The 22,731-nt window shown below is 38.9% G+C and overlaps 1 protein-coding gene across 1 annotated transcript in view; it reads left to right on the top strand.

Annotated features, from left to right (window-relative positions):
• CA1 (carbonic anhydrase 1) overlaps nt 1–22,731 on the top strand; it is a 430,243-nt gene that overhangs the window by 241,243 nt on the left and 166,269 nt on the right. The gene's annotated exons all lie outside the window — the stretch shown is intronic.

The following is a 22,731-nucleotide window of genomic DNA, read 5'->3' as shown; positions in this document are numbered from 1 at the left end:
TGACAATATGTATTTTTAATAAAGTTATGGAAGAGCTTTCAGCTTTAAAACATAGGATTTGATAAAGGTCTTTCAGTCTTATTTTAAGAATAATAGTGAAGATTCTATGATTCAGACTGAACAAACATTTATTGAAAAGCTACATGTTCCAAGTGCTTTCTCGTGATATCTCATGTGATCTTTATAACAATGTGGTGAGGAAGGTATTATTAGCATCTCTGTTTTACAGATGGGCAACTGAGACTCATGGGAACTAAGTTGCTTACTGTTACACAACAGAATGGCAAATACCTATGAAGCATCCTGACACACGGTAGGCATTCAGTTAATACTTGCCAAGCTGGAAAATACACTACATTTTAAGACAAATACTGTTTGTTTTCATTATTCTCAAATCCCACCACACTAAATGAGTAAACATGAGGCTTAGCAAGTATTCTGACTCATTTATGTATGTAATTTTGTAAGTAATCTGTTATTTTATATGAACTGTCTGCCATTTAAAAAAAAAACTCTTTAAGCATGTTTGAAGCCAATCTTCTCAAATTATCTTGTATTATTAGTCCAACATATCTCTTTCCTTTATTGTTTTATTGAGGTATCTAAGAGAAATTGTTTCAGCCAAAGTAGTTTGAGATTCTTTTAGTCAATCTAGAAAACCATCTCCTATGTTTAATCAATGCTTACCTGTCTTAACATTGAAGTTTGGGATTTGCAAATGGCAAATTGCTTTAAGGTCAGTCTTCATGTTTTACTAATTTTTTCCCCCCAAGCTCCTACCATGGTGCCTAGTATATCATAGATAGTCAATAAATATCAGATAAATGAAATGATGGATGAACAGTTTCCATATAGAATGTCACACACATATTGAACAAGTAATTCCTCCCTGAAATGTTTCTTTGGGTTGGATTCAATAAGGCTAGTTAGGACAATGTTCAAACTCTACTACTTGCTTACTGTGGGAATTTGATCTATTCGCATAACAGCCATAAGCCTCAGTTTTCTCCTTTTTAAAATGGTAACAATGAATTCTATTCACATAGTGACAAATGTCTTGTAAAGGTCTGGAAATGCTGTGGGGGAAAACAGATATCGGAAGCAACTTAGAATAAATAAACTGGTTGTCAAAAAGTACAGAGTTCAACCTCTTAATAAACAAGCTCTTCTATGATTTGGATTTTGCCTGCTCCTTGACTTCAATTTCAACCTCCAACCCCCTATTCCTTCCCCACCACTCCCACTACCCACATATTGCCCATACACATACTCACACACACACACACACACACACACACACTCACAGGCTATGCTTGAATCACACCCACTTGCATTTTCCACAGACTCCCATATTCTCCTTTATTTGATGACTTTACATATGCCATTCTCTGTGTGTGAAAGTCTCCTACTCTCCTTTATTTACCTAGTAGGCTCCCAGGTTTTCCTGGAATCTAAACTCAAGCATTATCTTCACATTGTAAAGCCTTTCCTGACCACAGTTCAAGTTAGAAGTGCCTCCTCTGCTCCCACAGAACAAGATACTCATTACCACACTGGATTGTAATTGGCTGTGGACTTGCTTGAGAGCAGAGACTCTGTGTCTTTCATCTCTCTCCCTCATGCTGAGCACAGTTCTTAGAATACAGTAGATGGACAATACATGTTTCTCAGGTCAAGTGCATAATTAATTAATTAACGTAGAGAAATGTCATATTCAGCAACCCATACACACATGGCAAAATGGCCCCAGGGCTGATTTTTGGTATCACATGCATTTGTTGCCTGGCCATGTGTCACTCTGTCCTGCAGGACAATGGCTTCCACCTCCACCCTTCACATCCTCATCCACCATGAAGGTATCACCCTCTACCAGCCAGCTTACCATCAGATGCTAAGTATGTCTCCACCCTTCTCCACTCAGTAGGAAAGTCTTTGGAATGTTGGCCTTTATCTTTTGAAAAGTTGTCAAGCACAATCCTAAAGCTGTGTAGTATTTTTCACTTGCATACCTTTTATTTTAACCATGTCTTAAAATGTGTTACATGGAAGCCCTGAAAAGGTCATAAAGCACTGAGTCCCTCTACAGTGATATATCAGTCTCTTTGGAAATAAATATGTAAAAATAAAAGGAAAATTAAAGTAGTTGAAAAGTTTCAATTTTTATGAACCCACATATCTCCAATGAATAAGTATAGATGAATAAGTACTACTTAAAACAGTCTTATAAGAATTAATAATCATAAATCCCAATTTTTACTCTGCCTTTGAATTGGTTGTGACTTGGTTTTAGTCTCTCATACATGTACATTTCTCCTGTTTATAAAATGGAAATGATTTAGGTGTATCTATTATAAGGCATGTTCACTTTCTGCAAAATCACACATTAAAAATAAGAGAGCTTATGGGAAGAGTAGGATCAGGGAAGATATTTCAAAAGCTATGGAACTTTTGCAAACAAAGCACTAATAAGGGCAGTTAACAATCCTAATAGACATATGAACACAGTTACATGTCCATTGGTACTCATGCTCTATCAGTTGATCTTTGCAGCCTTAACCCCTGGTGCTGGTGCTTCCCTTGTGAGGTAGAGATCCTGGAGGTAGACCATTCTATCAGACCTTGTAATGAAAATTAAAAATCTAATTCAGAGTGTAACCTTTTACATTTTTCCATTGTTTTAATGCAAGGGAAATGTCTTTGCATCTTCTTCATCTAAACTCAGTTTCTCCAGGAAGCTTAATGTAGTAGAAAGCTTAGGAGTTCTTGAAGCCAGTAAACCAATCTTTACCTGCAGTTCTGTAGATTTCCAGTTCTTCCTAAGGTCTTCACAGATAGCTCCGGCTTTCTCTTTAATTGAGAGAAAACCTGCTCCTGATGGCTTCAAAGCATTAACCTGATGAGAAAAATCATATAAGAGCCATTCCATGACTGACATGTTGTATAGATGTTATTCTCCTATTTACCAAGAGTTAATGGAGTAATTAGTACAAAGCAGCACACTTTGACGTAGAACAAATTGTAGTTCTAAAACCTTATTTAATTGATGAACAAAATAATCAGCGGGTGCTTCATGAGATCATGTCAGGAAACTTTGCAAATTCCATGGTACAACTGTATTATGAAGCAATATGCAGTGTCTCTTTGGAGCCACACAAATAACAATCTTTGCAATCACTTCCACTTTTACATTGAAAGGAAATGTATTGTTAGTTATGGTAATTCTACCCTGGTACCTTCCCAGAAAGTTGTGTGCTAAATATATTCAGACAAAAACAATGAAGATTTGCTCAAATGTTGCCGCTGGTGTTCTCTTGGGCTTTTCAATGAATACCTTACTGACCAAGGAGGACACAGTTCTAAACTCTGCAGCTGACGATGCTTTCATAGTCATCTATCAATTTATTTCCCTCTAGGATGAGGACATTTAGATACCATTGGAAATGAACTTTGCTGAATCATGCACAAATAAAAATCACCTCTCTCTAAGGCTACCAACTAGACTCAAAAACGGTTGGAATATGAAGTGTGATACTGGGGTGCATTGGTAAAAATTTTAAAAAAAGTGTTCTGTTACAGCCAGCATATTTTTAATTTTATTTTTTTATATCTGAAACTATGTTACACTTCTGGAAACTGTATGATAACTATGTGGCAACTAAGTAGTATTCTTATGTAAGGCTCCTGTTTCAGAATAGGTATTTAGAATTCATATCCTTCCAGATTAGGTAAATGTCTATTGTATTAGGTGCTATGTGCTATTAATCCATCCACTCATAGAGTTACAGATTTGCTGACTGTTAAAACAGATTGAACTTTAGGAATCTATTAGATCATCTGTAGGTTATTTTCATAGATCACAAAGTTGGTAGAAGAAATAATGGTGAGACATCACAGTATTTCTTGCAATACATAACTTGTTTCATAACTTGTGAGAACAGGAAGCAATTATGGTTACACTGGCAAAGTGAGAGGGCAATAATGTGTCCTTTCTAGTTTGTATATCAAAGCTGTGAACAAAACTATTAGGTATTTGAATTTACCCATAGCACAGTTAGTGAACTTCAAAGGAGATGGCTGCTCATCTTATTTCAATCCATTTAAATTGGGAGTTATGTAAACTATGTGAGTCACCCAGAAAGACATACTGAATGAGAAGAGCAGTGGGCAAGGACAGAAACTGGAGAAGCAATAGTTTGAGAGGCAGGAAAAAATTCTCATGCATGAGAGTAAGAGGGAATGAGAAAAGAAAGAGTATGACAAGGAGAGATGATTTTCATGAGAGTTTAGAGTTTTTATAAGAAATATTTGGGCAATATTGTCAAACACTACAAAGCGGTCAGGAAAGATTACAGCTGAAGTTAACACGCATATTTTGGCAAAAATAAGAACTGGAATATTGGAGATTATGGTCAGGGTGGGTTACTGGGGTTGAAGATTTCTTATAGGAATTAGTCTGGGTTAGTGACAAAGTCCAGAGTGTGAGTCTGACTAGGTGCAGCTGAGGTGGAGGGAAGGTCAGGATCTTTGGAGATAAGGAAATCAAGGGACTGACTGCACAACCAGGTTTCACGTGGGTCATTCACATGACCATGGCAGTCACTGTTAAGTTGGCAGGACATGAGGTACCTAAAAGAGTAAGTTTCAAAACCTTTTGTTATTGGGAAGTGAGCAGTATACCAGTAGGAGGACAGATACTAAAGACAGTGAAGTTTTACATAAGGAAGGAAAAGCAGTTGGGTTTAGATACAACAACTGGGATTTAGGAGAATATTGACTCCTCTTTTTAATCACAAAGTTCCTGAGGCCCCCATAGTATATAGCTTTGGGATTGGCCTGAAAAGGAACAGATAAATGTGGGTCATAAATAGGAGGTATGGAGCAGTATGGGTTGAGATGAGAGAGAAATCAAATGACTCCAGGCTTACATGTTGGGAGATTGATCAAGGACTAATTAAGAGCATACTACTTCTAAGACACTAAGGATTACTGAGGGCAAACAAATAAAATCTCGTCCCTGCCTTCATGGAGTCTATAGTGTAATGGAGACATACTTTATGAAAGCCTCAAATAAATGTAAAATTATAGCTTGATAAGAGCTAGGAAGGAACAGTGCAAGGAGCTGGGAGAGCAGGTCGCAGGAGGATTTGTCTCCTCCGGGAGGACAGGTTTTCCTGAGAAAGGAATGACTGTGTTGAGCTCAGAAGCTCTGGAGAGAGGATGGGGAAAGGGCAGTGGTGCTCAAGGGAACAGAGAGGATAGGGAATGCAAAGACCCAGTGGCATGCGGGTTGCAGTGCAGAACACAGGGCGCATGTGCCAAAGGGAGAGCTGCTGGAGCCAATCCTGCCAGGCCTTAGAGGTCACGTGGAAGAGTTTGTTCTTTATTTAAGGGCATGTTTTGTTCCTGTGACAAGAATCCTCAAACTATCCTCATGAAGCGGATGACGATATCTAAACACACCCTTATTTTTCTGTTGACGGATCCGTTGGCAAGCAGAGAAGGAATTTATCCTCTGCTAGTCAAGGCTATTGTGGTTTTCATAGTTGTTAGTTACTTCTTCAAAAGGATTACTATAACATCCTGCGTGGTGACCTTATGTCTGTGAACAAATCATGCAAGTTAAGACATCATGTTAACAGTTTTTGGAGTGACCCTCCGCCCCTCCCACGCGCAAACGCTGTCATCCTGTCTCCTTCCCTCTGTGGTGAGACAGCCTTTCCTGCTCCACATTACAGGGGAAAATGAATTAGCAGATGACTGATATAAACCACTTTTTGATAAAGCAGTTTCAAGAAGATTGTGTGTGTGTAAAAATCAAATTGCTGTAGGTAAATAAGGAAGTGGAGGTGGTTAGTCAAACAGCTATTTCTAGAAATAGCAAGAGAAAAAAAGAGAGAGAAGAGAATGAACCTTGCAGGGAAATGAGGTTAAAGGAGACTTTTTTGTTCATATAGCTTTTTAAAACAACTTTTCGAAGCAAAACTTTGAAACATACACAAAAGTAGAAAGAAGTAAAATGAACCATCACAATTCAGACTACACAATTATCAATAATTATATTGCTATGTTTACTACATTTTTCCTTTCTCTTGCTCTCTTTTCTGAATTATTTTATGGCAAATCCCAGACATCATGTTATTTAATCCCCATATCCTTCACCATGCTTCACTAAAAATCTGTATTTTTCCTTTATAAATATAATGCCATGTTTATATCCACAAAATTAATGGTAACTCTATTATACCTAGTTCCCAGTTTATGTTCAAATTTTTCCTATTGTCTCAAAAAAAGTCCTCTACAGTTAGTTTCTTGGAATCAGGGAATTTGATTGTTACGCCTCCTTTTAAGTTTCTTGCAATCTAAAACAGCCCTTCTCCCCCCTTTTTTTTTTCTTTCATGTTTAAGATTTCTCGATAAAATCAGTCAGTTCCTCTACTCTCGCATTTTTATAAATGAAAGTTAGGTCTAAAATCTTCATGGATTTTTTTTTTTTTTAATACTGAGGAGTGTTTGAGTAAGTCACACATGGAGTAAAAGGAGTTGGTGAATAGGAAGAGGTTGAATATCAAAGGGAAGGCAGAAAAATTGTTGGTGCAAAATTATAAAGAAGTGAAATAAAGAAGTTAGCTGTTGCCTGAAAGTGAAATTTTCTTCTTCTGAGACAGACGGAAGTAAGAATAAAATATTGGTAAATTTTGAAGTGGCGACAGAAACGATATTCAAAACAGTGATTAATCTGTTTGACCTGGGGCATCAATGTTACGGAACAGATTGGCTCAAACAACCCATGTGTATATAAGGGGCATATCAGTCCTGAGCGATGGGGAGGAAAGTTGATGTTTGTGTTTAGTGACCTGACCTTTATTTTCACATTGAAGTAGAAGGTAAGGTTGTCTGATGAAAGGAAGGGATTAGTGCATGGTTGAGATTGAGAATTAAATATTCAGAATAACTATGGTGACAAATGAGAAAGAAAGAATGTCAGCCTCGGATGAGGTAAAGAGTTCCTGTCAAAATCAAAGACCTAGAAAGAGTAGTTCAATTAGGGGTCCTGAAGGTACTTGGCTGACTGGTTATAGAGACACAAAGGGAGTAGAATTATTAATACTCTTGAAAAGGTGCCTAATAATCAACAAAGAAATATGACTTGCATATTTGCAAATCTTAGTGATGTAATTTTTTTTAATTAATAACTGAGGAGAAAAGACAAAGCCAAAACAAGGAAATATTAACAGTTGATAGAGGATGATGAGAATATGAGTATTTATTATAATACTTTGGTACTTTTCTATATTTTTCACTATTTAAAAAGTAATTGACAAAGGAAAGCTAGATTACTGGATATATAAGGTTGTGTTAAAAAAAGCTGCTTTAATCAAAATTTATGAATATGTACTTCTGTTTACTTATCATATACTCATAATAAAAATAGAAATAATTAAAGAAATTTTGAAATTAGAGAAAAATCACTGTTTATGTATTTCTATTCCCATTTTTCAATGGATTTTTATTTGAGGGGGAGACACTTACCATAGTACAAGTTTGTGTAAGTTTTTAATTTAAGAATATGTACTTAAAATTTCCATATTATTGTATAAATTTTATAACCATATTGTATTTAAGTATTACCCTATTGAGGTTGCTTCTACATTCATACTCTTACAAATAATGATGGATGAATGTTCTTAAAATTAAGTTTACTTTATGAAAATATAGATATAATTTTCTCATATCTTCATATATTTATGAATCAAAGAGTATGAAAATTACCAAGGTCTTTCATAACAGTTGGAGGTCTTGCTGCATAAGTCCCATAGCTCTCTAAGAGGATTCAGTTTCTACCAGCAATGTCTGAGAATGTCTGTTTCATCACACCTATTCAGCATTACTAATAGCTAATAGATAGCAAATTTTCTAGACCAAAAATTATATTTTAGGGAATTCCCTGGTGGTCTAGTGGTTAGGACTCTGTGCTTTTACTACCAAGAGCCTGGGTTCAATCCCTGGTCGGGGAACTAAGATCCCACAAGCCGTGTGGCACAGATATATATATATAGATATAGATACAGATATATTACTTTATAAACAGTCCTAAGATGATAAAAGTCTTGTTTCTGTCCCAACCTTACAGAGAAATTAAAGCATCTAGTAAGACAGCTGACAACTATTAATGGAAGAAGCCCCTGCTGTGTGCCGGCCACTGTTCTAGGTGCTGTTGATACAAAAAGATCTTACATTCTAGAGGCCAGAGAAATACCATAAACCAAGGCATATAAATAAATAAGATCTTTTCAAATAGTGGTAGGTGCCTTGCAGAAAATAAAATAGAATGATACTCTGGAGAGTGACAGAGATAGAGAAATGGGGGAGCTATTTTAACTAGGATAGTAAGGTAAGGACTTTACAAAATGGCATCATTTCAGCTGAAACCTCAAATGAAAGGAAAGGGCCAATTGAAAACCTCAGAGAAAAGCATTCCAAGGAGAAGGAATAGCATGTGTAAAGCCCTTGAGGCACACAAAAAAATGGAAGTATACTGGAATGCAGTGAAACAGGAAAAGAGGGCAGCAAGTTCAAAGCGGAAGGCTCAAGCCAAATCGCGTAGGGCCTTGAGGACAGGTTTAGATTTTCTTGTCAATTCCATGGGAAGTCATTGGAGGGTTTCACGGAGGAGAGTAATAAGATCTAATTTATGTTTTAGATCGGCAAGGCTGGTGTCTGTATGGACAATAAACAACAAAGTAACAAGAATAGAGGCAGAAGACATGTTGAGATGTTATTGCAGTATTTCAGGGAAGATACAGTGATGGCTTGGACAAGGGTTGCATGGAAAGTGTTAGGGAAAGAGAAATCAGATGTGATTTTTAAGTCTTTGGCATGAGCAATTGGGTGGGAGGTGATGCCACTTGCCGAACTAGAAAAGGCCGTGAGAATAGAGAAGATTGCAGAGCTCAATTGGTCTTTTTGGTCATACTGAAGTTTAAGATGCCTGTTAGACATCCAAGTAGCAAAGTCAAATAGACAAATGGAAAGGAAGGGCTGTGGTTCTGAGAAGAGGTCTCAAGTGGAGATTAAAAATTGGGAGTCTTCAACATGTAGGTAGCCTTTAAAGCTGAAATCCTGGATGAGATAAACTAGGTAGAAAGTGTAGCTAGAGGGAAAATGGGCAAAGAATAGGTTTCTGTGAGGCTAACATGGGACAGGCAGTACCCTGGGAGGAAAGCTGTGAGTGTGGCATCACTGAAGTTAACTGAAGTGAGTGTTAAAAAAATAGGGGTGATGCACTGTATCAAATGCATCAAGATGCCAAGTAAGGTGAGGAGAGAGAAGGGTGTCTTTGTAGTCTTCCCTAGTGCCACTTCAGTGGTCCACTGGAGACAAAATGCTGATTGGAGTGAGTCAAGGAGAGAAGGGAAGGAGGAAGTGGAGATAGCAGGTATAGACAACTCTTAGAGATTTGCTGTGAACAAGGACATGGATTTGTAGCTGAATTGCTTGACATAACTTGCCCAGGTGTGCACAGATAGTAAGTGAGTAGTCCCTTGCTTTGAACCTCAGAGTTTCTGACCCTGAATATAGGACAAGCTTTTAATCAAATATACTCTGTTTTAATTTGTATCTAAAGAGTTTTGTGTATTTGTTTAACATCGTCTCTTTAATTTTCATCTTTAACTAAATATTACTACAGTCAATCAGACAGGTTAGCCAATTAGCCTAATATTGACACCTATCAGAGTCAATGCTTAGATAAGAGGTCTGGGAATACTAGATGGCTGGGAGGGGTCCAAAGAAAGAAGAAGTGTGGCACAGATTTAATCACTGAAAAGATCCATGTCTGTCACTAGGAAGAAATAACTGTACCTTGTATACTTTTGGAGTCCCATTTTCAAAAGAGAATATTTCCCATTTCCCAAGCACATGCCTTGTTGTAGAAAGAGCAGAGTTACAAGTGATTTCACCTTGCTTCCTCTGAAAGCTTATATAGGACATGGGGAGAAAACTATTTTTCTTTGGTTTGCATTTAAGGTCAGCCAGTATATGTGAAATAAGAAATGAATGTCACACGAAGTAGAGTTGACTCAGAATAATAAAATATGCTGCCACTTAGGTTTGAGGATGCGGTTCTTGAGGTAAAATTTAAAAATAGACTTTTAAAGATTGCATGTGATTTTATTGATAACAAGAATTGGAAAGGAAGAAGTGAAGGAGGAAAGGAAAGGCACTAACAATTATTGATCAGTCATGTGCCAAGCACTATGCTAAGTACTCTAAAATGTGTTCTTTTTTGATTCTCACCAAAGATCAAAAAAGAACCTTTTTTGTTAAATACTAACACTTTTAGGGTTAGCATTTATCTACACTTTTCAAGATGGAAAAATTGAAACTCAGGGAAGTTAATTCCCTAACGTACCGTATCAGGAAGCCAATGCAGGGTCCATCCAAATTCCAACTGCAACAATTAAGTATAATGTCATCATCCACATTAGCAAAAACTTTGTCACATAACTATGACAAATGGCTTTATTTCTTATTTACATTTATTTTGAAGAAGAAAAATAGTGGCATTATGTAGGAATTCTTAGAGTTCTACTCAACACCGTTCCATTCCATCTGACTGTGACCACAAGTGTTGGGCTGCACCCCACAGCCTACAAGCCTTGTAACTGTCCAGGCTCAAGACCGAAGAAACAGCCCTGAGACAGAGACATAATGGTTCATTGGATAGGGGATCTTACACGCCTGAGGCAGAAGAGTCCTGGAGAAACACCACACTGTGGATGGTGGAAGGCAGGCAGGACAGGGCAGCAGTCTCTGCCACCAAGGGGAGGGGAAGGTTACCAGTTATAGAGGGAACTGACATCAGGTTGGCCCATCTGTTACCAGGGAAACCAGCAGAGGAGCATGCCCCTCACTGCCCCTTTGATAAAATTTCATAGTGGTGATGTTCTGATCTAAAGATTAGAACAATCACTAGCTGGGGCCGGGGATGAATATGTAGGCATTTGCTGATTCAGCCCTATGATTAAGAGGGAAGGTCAGTGGGGGAATAGAGTGTAGGTGAGACAGGGACTTGTCTAGCAGGGGATGTACAGAGATCAAGAGAGCAGCCATCTTGAGGGGCCTGATCATGCAAATCACATGTTATTCATGTAAGTGTGACACATGAGGGAAGAAATTCCTGCACCCCTGACTCAAAATGGGTTTGTGATCCATTTACAAGATCTTTCAGGAAGACAGAAATGAAAACCAAATATATTTCTGTTAGTATATTAATGAAAGAGACACATTTAAGTGGTCTTTTATTTAGATAAAGAAGAACAATTCATAGAGGATTTCTCTGTACATTCCTGGAAGACTGGAAGTCTTTAGCTCAGAGCCCAGCACCTAATAGGAGGAGCTCAAAAATATTCATGGAAATAAAGTGATCTCTGATTATGTGTGTGCTAGGTACTTTGGATAATAAAAAGGAAAAATAGCTCAGGCTACCTTAAGAACAGGGAGGCTAGGAATTCACATAAATAGTCAGAAACAGAGAGCTGGCAGAGACCCAGGTAGACCTGGGGACCAGCTTCTCCCTCCTCTCTTTTGGGCTTCAAGATCTTTGCCTGTGGGCTCCCTGTGCTGTTTTCTTCCCCTATTTCTATTAGGCAATTCTCTTTGTAATCTCGAGTCTGATTTGTAAAGGTCTGCCTGATAGGCTCACCTACTCACTCTTATCTCTTTGGGCAGAAAACTTTATTCCAGGCCATTTCTTGGTCCAGATTTGAGCTGGGTCCCCCGCTCAGTCCAATAGGTGGTCAACAGTGCTCAGAGAACAACCAAGCCCTGCTTTTCTGAACGGAAGATAGCAAAGAGACAACTTCAGCTGGAAGGCGACTTGGCAAGGTGATCATGACCGACGCATTAGTTCCTGTGATCTTTCACCTAATGAGCTGATTTAATTTGTGAGAACTGCACAGGGTTTGGCTAACTCTCTGACCGGGTCATTTCAATACAAGTCTAAGGCTTTGCTTCCTGTCCTTGAAGAGCAGAGGAAAATTACATGAAATATCGATTCAGAATTCTTTTTAAAGAGGAACTTATCTGAAATCTAGATGTGCCAGAATTTTAGACACTTAAGGAAGAAGTTTGAAAGTGAATTGTTTCTCCTTAAAGATTCAATGAGTTGACACAAAACCAAATTCATGCACTACTTCCTTTATACAAAAAGCAGTGTTTCAACTAATAGAGCTATTAGAGCATTATTTTACATAAAATGTAGAAATTTGATACACTGTTAGCAGTAGGTCATATTCTAATGTATATAGAAATAGTTTTGCCCCAATTGTAAAAGAACATGCCTTGTAACTGAAACTCTAGAATAACAAACATGCTGGTGAAACACACAACATGAGTAAGAGACTCACTGCTTCCTGAGAAAATGAAGGTTTCTAACAAAATGCATTTGAAGACATTAGGGATGTGAGTGTAGCTTGATAAGTGTTTATTTTTTTTTTATTTTTTTTCACACACACACACTGTATTTTATTTTCACAGGAGATAAATAGACTGACACCAAGCATTGTAAATGGATGACCACAACAAAAGCAACAATGACTGCAATTACCAAACACGAAACACACTCATGCTATGTCATAATATTGACATTCAGTCCAGTAATCCTCCACTGCAACAGCTCCTTTACTTTGCAGTGAAAATTGATTTGTATATTCTTTGCCTCTGAGTCCTTGTGGGATTTTTTTTTTTTTAATTCAAACAGAAAGTCACAAAAATTATAATCATCCTCATCAGTTCACTCAGTCCCATGTAATTAATTTTTTTTATCTTGATCTTTTGTTAGCACTTTTATGAGTTCATCAGCTTTTCATTAGAGTTCTGAAAATGCTTATTCATTCAGTTTAGCAGTACAGTCAGTTACCAGAAACCTGTACTTGTCAGAGTCTTTTCCATGAATTCCTTGAAGATGAAATCCTTTTATAGGAACATATTTGCAAAAGCATCACAGTACACCCAGAACTGTCTGTAAATGACAAAAGACTTAAAAATGACCACGGTTAAAGATTTGATGAAAGTTCATAATAATGCAATTGGCAAGGAAATTTAGTTATTTCTGAGATATACATTTTAAAGTAATAACTAGAATTATGACTTATAACATTATACCAGAACATATAAGATTTTTAGAAATTTCATGTAATGTCTGAAACATTTATATTAACATATTTCCATACAAATAACCCAATGAAAGTTTAGTATTAGTTGTTTTGTTTGTTTGTTTCTTTTATACTGCAGGTTCTTATTAGTCATCAATTTTATACACATCAGTGTATACATGTCAATCCCAATCACCCAATTCAGCACACCACCATCCCCACCCTACCACAGTTTTCCCCCCTTGGTGTCCATAGGTCTGTTCTCTGCATCTGTGTCTCAACTTCTGCCCTGCAAACCGGCTCATCTGTACCATTTTTCTAGGTTCCACATACATGCGCTAATATACGATATTTGTTTTTCTCTTTCTGACTTACTCCACTCTGTATGACAGTCTCTAGATCCATCCACGTCTCAACAAATGACTAAATTTCATTCCTTTTTATGGCTGAGTAATATTCCATTGTATATATGTACCACTTCTTCTTTATCCATTCATCTATCGATGGGTATTTAGGTTGCTTCCATGACCTGGCTATTGTAAATAGTTCTGCAGTGAACATTGGGGTGCATGTGTCTTTTTGAATTATGGTTTTCTCTGGGTATATGCCCAGTAGTGGGATTGCTGGATCATATGGTACTTCTAGTTTTAGTCTTTTAAGGAACCTCCATACTGTTCTCCATAGTGGCTGTATCAATTTACATTCCCACCAACAATGCAAAAGGGTCCCCTTTTCTCCACACCCTCTCCAGCATTTGTTGTTTGTAGTTTTTCTGATGATGCCCATTCTAACTGGTGTGAGGTGCTACCTCATTGTAGCTTTGATTTGCATTTCTCTAACAATGAGTGATGTTGAGCAGCTTTTCATGTGCTTCTTGGGCATCTGTATGTCTTCTTTGGAGAAATGTCTATTTAGGTCTTCTGCCCATTTTTGGATTGGGTTGTTTGTTTCTTTAATATTGAGCTGCATGAGCTGTTTATATATTTTGGAGATTAATTCTTTGTCCATTGATTCGTTTGCAAATATTTTCTCCCATTCTGAGGGTTGTCTTTTCGTCTTGTTTATGGTTTCCTTTGCTGTGCAAAAGCTTTGAAGTTTCATTAGGTCCCACTTGTTTATTTTTGTTTTAATTTCCATTACTCTAGGAGGTGGATCAAAAAAGATCTTGCTGTGATTTATGTCAAAGAGTGTTCTTCCTATGTTTTCCTCTAAGAGTTTTATAGTGTCTGGTCTTACATTTAGGTCTCTAATCCATTTTGAGTTTATTTTTGTGTATGGTGTTAGGGAGTATTCTAATTTCATTCTTTTACATGTAGCTGTCCAGTTTTCCCAGCACCACTTATTGAAGAGACTGTCTTTTCTCCATTGTATATCTTTGCCTGCTTTGTCATAGATTAGTTGACCATATGTGTGTGGGTTTATCTCTGGGCTTTCTATCTTGTTCCATTGATCTATGTTTCTGTTTTTGTGCCAGTACCATATTGTCCTGATTACTGTAGCTTTGTAGTATAGTCTGAAGTCAGGGAGTCTGATTCCTCCAGCTCCTTTTTTTTCCCTCAAGACTGCTTTGGCTATTCGGGGTCTTTTGTGGCTCCATACAAATTTTAAGATGATTTGTTCTGGTTCCGTAAAAAATGCCATTGGTAATTTGATAAGGATTGCATTGAATCTGTAGATTGCTTTGGGTAGTATAGTCATTTTCACATTATTGATTCTTCCAATCCAAGGCCTTGGATCTGCCTTGGATTGGAAGTGTTTATTTTTTTCAGTTTGGCACAAACACAAATATTCTGTAAAAATTTCTGCCTCTTGGGAAAGATGAAAGTTTACATACAGTATAAACACATGGGAACTCTAAATTGTGCTTTCTTTTTTCCCCTCTTCCTTTTTAAAATTTCTGGACTTCCCTGGCAGTCCAGTGGTTAAGGCTCCTCACTTCTACTGCATGGGGCACTGGTTTAATCCCTGGTTAGGGAACTAAGATCCAGTATGCCGTGCGGCCTGGCCAAGAAATAAAAATAAAATAAAATTTAAAAATTTCAGTTGCAGTGATTAAACCTTGCCATGTATATTCCATTAAATCCTTTAGAAGGAACTAATCATAATTAAGTAAAGTATATGTCCAAATAAGGAATATTTAAGAATTTCTGAAGAATATAATTTCACTTTGTCATTGAACACAAATATTATGTAAAAGGACATTTAATTAGTGTTATGGGTTAAATTGTGTCTCTCCTCACTCAAAAAGGAATGTTGGAGTCTTAACCCCAGTACTTCAGAATGTGACCTTATTTGGAAATCAGGTGATTGCAGACTTAATTAGTTAAGATGAGGTCGTGCTGGAGTAGGGTGGGCCCCTAAGCCAATATGACTGATGTCCTTATAAAAAGGGGAAATTTGGACACAGACACACAGGGGAACACCAAGAGTGTTAGAGTTATGCTACCATGAGTCAAAGAACTATGAGAGGGACCTGGAACAGATCCTTCCCTAGCGCCTTCAGAGGCCCTGACCTTGATCTTGGACTTCCAGCCTCTAGGACTGTGAGACAATAAAGTGTTGCTTAAGCCACTCAGTTTATGGTACTGTGTTAACAGAAACCCCAGTAAACTAACATAGATGGTCAGCTGCTGCTGGTGAGTGGCTTTAGGAATCTCCTTCATTCAAGGAATCTATAAGAACCTTGAGCTTGCAGCTGTGGAGGAGCAGAGCTGGACAATACCCCACCGGTCTATTAGGATGAGTTAATGTATGTAAGAGCTGAAAATCTGCCTTTGAAAAGACACAGGAACACTGACCTCTTTGGGATTCAAGTTTATAGAAGCATGCAAACTGTGTAGCACATGATTAAAATCAGAATGAACCATGGAAGTGATAATACTACCGGGGCAGATGAAGTCTGGCCCCTGAGCTGCCTGCAGCACGAAGGCCAAACAGCCCTGGTGCTATGGAAGCATCCTGGAGATAATGACGTGTGTGTGTGTGTGTGTGTGTGTGTGTGTGTGTGTGTGTGTGTGTGTGAGAGAGAGAGAGAGAAAGAGAGAGAGAGAGAGAATGCACAGACAGTTCTGTAGTGGGTAGGACAGCCCCAAGCAAGTTGAATGCCCTTTTTTTCCAAGAGCATCACAACCTGTGTGAGCAGAAGGAGGTCTGCACTAAGGCCATGGGACTATCAAGGCTCAAGCTGAAAGCCCTGGCCAGGTTGACAGTACCACCAGTGATGTGGTGAGTTCCCAGCCCCGACTGCAATAGCAGATCTCCCATTCCCTCACTGGGAGCGGGAGCGATGGAAACACAGAATCAGAAACCTTCAGGGGTGCATCACCTATGGAATTTTCCCACAAGGAATGTCTGATTTTTTCTGCTTCCTCAGCAGGCAATAATAGTATATTATGCCCAAGGGATAATTTTTGAATAATTGTAGGCACCCATCAGACCTGAACAAATATCTGGAGAGAAAGAATCTATCAGCGCAGATCAAAGTTTCTGCAAGCCTATCAGATAAGATTGAAGCATCAAAAATTTAAACATTAATATAAATGTTTCCTGACTTGTATGCAAATCTGGATATAGCAATCTTACTAGTATACATTTAAAGTCAATTTATTGTCTTTAATATGTATTTAAAATTAATTATTTCAAGGACAATGGCATTTAAAAAAACCCATATATTGTAACCTCATGGCTGTAACAACTATTTTGTAGTTAGTAAATTTACCTGAGAAGCAGGTAAATGAAAACTAAGCAAAAACAGTGAAGGTTTGCTCACTGGCACAGTGGAAAACCTTGGGGTTTTCCACTGTGAAAACTTGGGGGTGGCCCGAAAGAGGTTTCTTGAACACTACAAGATCAGCTGAAAAAATAAACAGAAGAGCCTGTCAGGGCTGACAGCTCTATCTCTACACCAAAGAAGGCGTCAGATACTGAGTCTTCACACACTCATTCCATTCCACAGTTAATGAGCCATTTATCTGCTATATGGCCTCCACTGTTGGAGATGTGATGGTGAGTGTTCCACAGCTATACCCAGAAGACTCAGACGTTGCACTGGGCTCGCAGCATGATCAGTGTGTGTTCTGAATTGAAAAACCCCAATACCATTGTTGGAGGCAGCATATGAAAGTCATCCCTTTGGTGATGCATTTCCAGAAGGCTGGAAAAAATCCAGTGGATTTCTGCGTGGTTGAGTCAATGAATTTTTAATAGCCATAGCTAGCATGTATGGAGCACTTGCTATGAGCAAAGTATGGTGATTAAGAGTTTTACCTAGATTATCTCTTTTAATCCCCCAAGCAGCCCTCACAAGAAGGTACCCTTATTATCTCCATGGAACGGATGAGGAAACTGAAGCTCTGGGGGGTTAAGTACCTTACCTATCATGTCTCAGTGAGTGATAGCAGAGCCCGTGTTCAAATGTCAGCAGCCGGACCCTCATACTCTTACCCTCTGCCTTACTGTACCTCAGGCAGTAGATGGAGGCTGATGTGATCCTCACTAAAGAGATGGCCTTAGTTTTGTCTGACAGGAAAATAGATCTTATTTTGAGCATGCATACAAGAGCGACTATCTCTTGAGCACTTACCATGTGCCAGACTACAATGGTGCTCTTCGTACAAACCGCATTTACTTCTGACATCAACCCTCTGATATATATTATCACCATTTTACATGCGAAGGAACAGGTTTGAGTCACTAAACAACTTGTTCAAGGTCACACAGTCTGAAAAACATCTCTCAGTTGGACTCTAAAGGCTATATACTTCCTGCTCTAAACTTTCTTGACGTTTCTTTTTGGTTTGTTTCTGATACCGTACCTATAAAACTCTATGGATAACAATGATGCGTATGAAACACCTTTTTCCTCGAAGCTGATATTTCTATTTTCATGCCCCAGCCGGCTAAGATAAGCTAAGAAAGTGCTCTCCATAGTAGTTAATCTCCCCCAGAGTGGTCAGTAAGTAAAACAAGTAAAAATGTCAATCTGAAACGGATTCATTATCTCCTTTTCTGGTTGCATAAGGGCTCTGTAGACTTTGAAGCAAAGGGGAAAAAAGCTTGTTCTTCATTCATCTAGTATGTACTTCACAGAACAATCAGGGCACACTTGAATTCTTGGACGCATTGTCCAAGAATGCAGCACAGATGGCATCCTGATCCCTAGGAGAAAGAGAGGAAAGATGACATAGGGAGTCATTCACAGCTATTTGCAAGCAGCAGCCTGGTCTGAGTTGGACTAATACTGAAGACTTTTTATCTTTAGTCACTTTTGGGGTCTATAACTTCTTACTAGTCATAGCTGACATTTTTTATTGTTTTCTAAGCATGATAGTATTCCTTTTACATGGATTATCTTCCAAAAACCTTATGTGACAGCTAGTATTATAATCCTCAATTTACAGATGAGGAAAAGGAGATTTAAAGAGATTAAATAACTTGCCCCAGTTCATGCTCTAAGAGACAAAAAGCCAGGCATTGAATCTAGACAATCCATTATGATTAACCACAACATTTGCTGCCCTTATATCCTGCTCATGTTGGTGCCACAATCTTGTTTAAGGCCCTATCCATCTTTCAAGTGAGATTGTAAATGTCTCTTCTGTTTTGACCGTGTTTTCAACTGACAGGGGAGAAGTGAATAATGAAACAGTGGATAATGTAAAAGGAATTTACATTTGACTTTTTAAAAAACTGTGATAAAATCCACATAAAGTTTACCATTTTAATCATTGTTAAGTTGCCAGTCACTCTGTGTGTGTGTGTATGTTTAACAAAAATTGTTTTGCAGTTCTATATATATGCACAGGTCTCAGAGCTGAAAGGCATGATACCTCCTGCCAGAACTTTCTGAGAATAAACTTCAGACAACAAAGCACACAGACTTGAAAACTTTTACAAAGGAGAAACTCAGGTGGAGTGAAGGGAGGGAGAGAAAGACAGACTAGTGACTGAGTGTTGGAGAGCCCTGCTTGGGAGGGTGTGCTGGCCTCTGCCACACAAGCCAGAATCATTCTTCTAAGAGGAAGTCCAGGAACAATGCCTTCTCTAAAAACACTGGGGACATCCAAACACCAAAGGTGTGTGGAGAAAATCTTCAGATGCCTGGGGTCGCCAGCTTGGATGGTAGAAGCTGGCAGTTCCAGTCCCTGTGGAGGAAAGTGTGCAGGGGGCGGGGACTGCACTGGGCCCACTCTCTCCACAAGCAACCGCAGGCCCCTGGGGCTGAGGGCTGAGCCTCCTTCCAAGCATAATAGACCATGTAAACTTGTAAGGCAGAGCCTCAATAGCAGAGCCACCATGCTGCTCTGCAGAATGTAACTCCATCAGGTATCCTGGTGTTGTGATTCTCTCCCAAATCCCACAGAAAGACCATCTGACCCTAGGGTGTCACACATATAAAGGAAGTTGTGTGATTGTCTACTTGTTAAACATAAACCTTTCAGAAGAAAAGTAATGATGCTACCCGTCGTTGACTTATTTAATCACTATTTACTTCATAATGAAGGTAGGGTTTCAGGACAGAGAGAGAATGGAGAGAAAAGGGGAAGAAGCACAAGTTAAATATCTTCTAGATTTTTACCAATTAGGTTAAAGAGATCTCTTGAAGTCTCCATAACTACATATTGCTAGGTATAACAACGATAGTAATTTTGAAATATTTTCTGATGGACCTTCCTCTACTGGTGAAACCAATTTTCTTTATGTGCATTTTATCTGCTGTTATGACTGTGGGGAAGGGTCCTGGTGAATATTGCTTCCAGAAGAAAACAGTATAAGGGCAGCCCCATCATATATGAAGAAGAGACAGACTACCTTTCTGACCAGTGTAAAGAGGAGGATGGGAGGGGAAGTTAGAAAAGAGGTCAGGTACCAATGTCCTCATCCCCACTGCCACCTTCTTTCAGGGTCAAATCTGGGTGATGAGGGGAAAGCAAGGCCCCCAGTACCTGGGTCAGAAGAGGGAGGCTGTCTCTGTGTGATTCTTCCTGTGTGAAAGGGGCTTCCCTTATACTCTGTTCCCTTTTGGAAACAGCATTCACCTGGACCCTCTCCTAGGGCTATAATGGGAGAGTACAGGACTTTGCAATCAGGGCAGTGGTGGGGATAAGTTCAGCCATAGACACCTCCAAAGACCAGATGAAACAAGTGTCAGCAGACACAGACTGAGGCCAGGGCCAGCCTAGGCAGGCCACTCCACGGCAGAGGCAAACTAACACCTAGGGGACCTCTTACGGATCCAGGACTGCTCCAGTCACCCAGGCATGCCATTTGTGAGGACTGGTGTGGAATTAGAGATAGGAAACCTTTAAAAATCTGCTTCAAACCAGAATAGATTGAGATGCTCTTTGGTGGCATGTTTGAGTTTTCAACCACTACACAGAGCATTGTGGATGAGGGTGGGCCTGGGGAAGATGAGATGAGCCTTAGTAAATAAAGAGCTACATTTTCTTTGCACACAAAGTGCAGAGTGCACGTCTGAGAGCAGGGCATCTTCCAACACCCACCCACTCGACTCATTTCAGATCTAGGACAAAGTTCACTCCCCTCAGAAGGCTTTTCCTGATTAAATCCATCCCACACATGTTTGCCAACCACCAGCTATGTACACAGAGCTCTGCAGTGAAACAAAAGCTGCCCTCCAGGGGCTTTCAAGGCTGAAAGGGAGACAGATGTGTCACAATTGTAGTCCCAGGTGGAGAAGGGCATTGGTGTTAGAAGCCATAGAATCACAAATTCTTCTGAATGAGAGATTGGGGGTTGATGTTCAGAGTTGATGTTAGAGCTCGGCATCCAAGGACAGGTAAGATTTCACAGGGATGGAGAGGAGGAACATTCTAAGCCAAGGAATGATTTCTACCAGGACTCCAAGGCTGGACAGGTAAACTTTTGGCTAATCACAGTTTATTTTCATATGAATTTTCCATATAATTCCTGCATCTGTATTATATTCCCATTGCTGCTATAACAAATCACCACAACCTTATGGCTTAAAACAACAGATTTATTATTTTACCTTTCTAGAGGTCAGAAGTCCAAAGTGAGTCTTACAGGGTTAAAATCCAGGTGTCAGCAGGGCTGGTTCTGGAGGCTCCAGAGGAGAGTCTGTTCCTTGCCTCTTCCAGATTCTGGAGGCTGCCAGCTTCCCTTGTTTGTGGCCGCATCACCCCAGTCTCTGCTTCTGTTGCCCCATCTCCTTCCTCTGCTTCTGACCTTCTTGTCTCCCTCTGATAAGAACCCTAGTGATTACAATGGGCCCATGAGGATAATTCAGGATAATCACTTCATTTCAAAATCCTTAATGTAATCAAACCTGTAAAGTCCCTTTTACAATGTAAGGTAACATATTCACAATTTTGGGATATAGGCATCTTTGGAGGGCCCCTGTATGCCTACTACAGTATCATTTATGTTACTTCCCTTCTTTTTATTCAGTATGAATAACTGAGTTAGAATCCTATTAGTGAAATGCAAAAGAAAAATTCAAATATACTTTAAAAAATGTAAACATACTTATACCAAGTATGATATCCATTAAGGCAGGGGTCCGCAACCCCCGGGCCATGGACAGGTACCAGTTGGTGGCCTGTTAGGAACCGGGCCACACAACAGGAGGTGAGCAGCAGGCAAGAGAGCAAGTGAAGCTTCATCTGTACATACGGCCGCTCCCCATCGCTTGCATTACTGCCTGAGCTCTGCCTCCTGTCAGCATCATGGTGAGTTGTATAGTTATTTCATTATATATTACAATGTAATAATAATAGAAATAAAGTGTACAATAAATGTAATGCACTTGAATCATCCCGAAACCATCCTCCCCAACTGGTCCATGGAAAAACTGTCTTCCGGGAAACCGGTCCCCGGTGCCAAAAATGTTGGGGACTGCTGCATTAAGGTATCAAGGTGAACACCATTTAAAACTAACAATTGTCCTTGGAGAAATAAATATTATATAATCAAAATCCTCAATAGTTAACATTAAATTGTTTCCTGCCTCCCAACATTACTTTATTAGTACTTCTCAAACTGGGACTACCTGGGTCCCAGCAGGTACACCTGATAACCAGAGGTGACAATAAGTTGCAGGATAAACACTACTCCAGTGCCAATTTTATTAATTGTAATAAGCCACTTAAAACATTTTATGTTAAAAATGAACATGGCTATAATACAGAGTAGAATGGAAATTTTGAGTAAATTTAGTAAAACATGAGACTTTAAAGAAGCAATGATCTGCTCCAAACTGTGCCTAAGGAATTTCTTCTCTACTTTAAGGAATATTTTAATGGAACATCTGAAAAGCACTGGTATAAATTAGAATAATTTGTGAAAGTTTTTTGTTTCTCAAAAAATAATTCAAGAAAATAATGTCTCCTGATTACGTGTAATCCCAGCTAAAAGTGATATAAAATGTTTTCATTGCAGAATATAGAGATCATTTATTAGGCACCAAGAACATCATAATTCATCTGTATATAGAACTCAGTTGTTGACAAGTTTCTGCTTCCATATATAACTGAAAACCAATATGTAAAAATATGCATAAATTAAACTCTTCGTATTTAGAAGAGGCCCTCTGCAG

This window comes from Balaenoptera physalus (assembly GCF_965194825.1).
Source record: "Balaenoptera physalus genome assembly, chromosome: 17".
Lineage (NCBI taxonomy): Eukaryota > Metazoa > Chordata > Mammalia > Artiodactyla > Balaenopteridae > Balaenoptera > Balaenoptera physalus.
The sequence above is the reverse complement of the archived record's forward strand: the minus strand, read 5'-3'. Positions and strand labels throughout refer to the sequence as shown.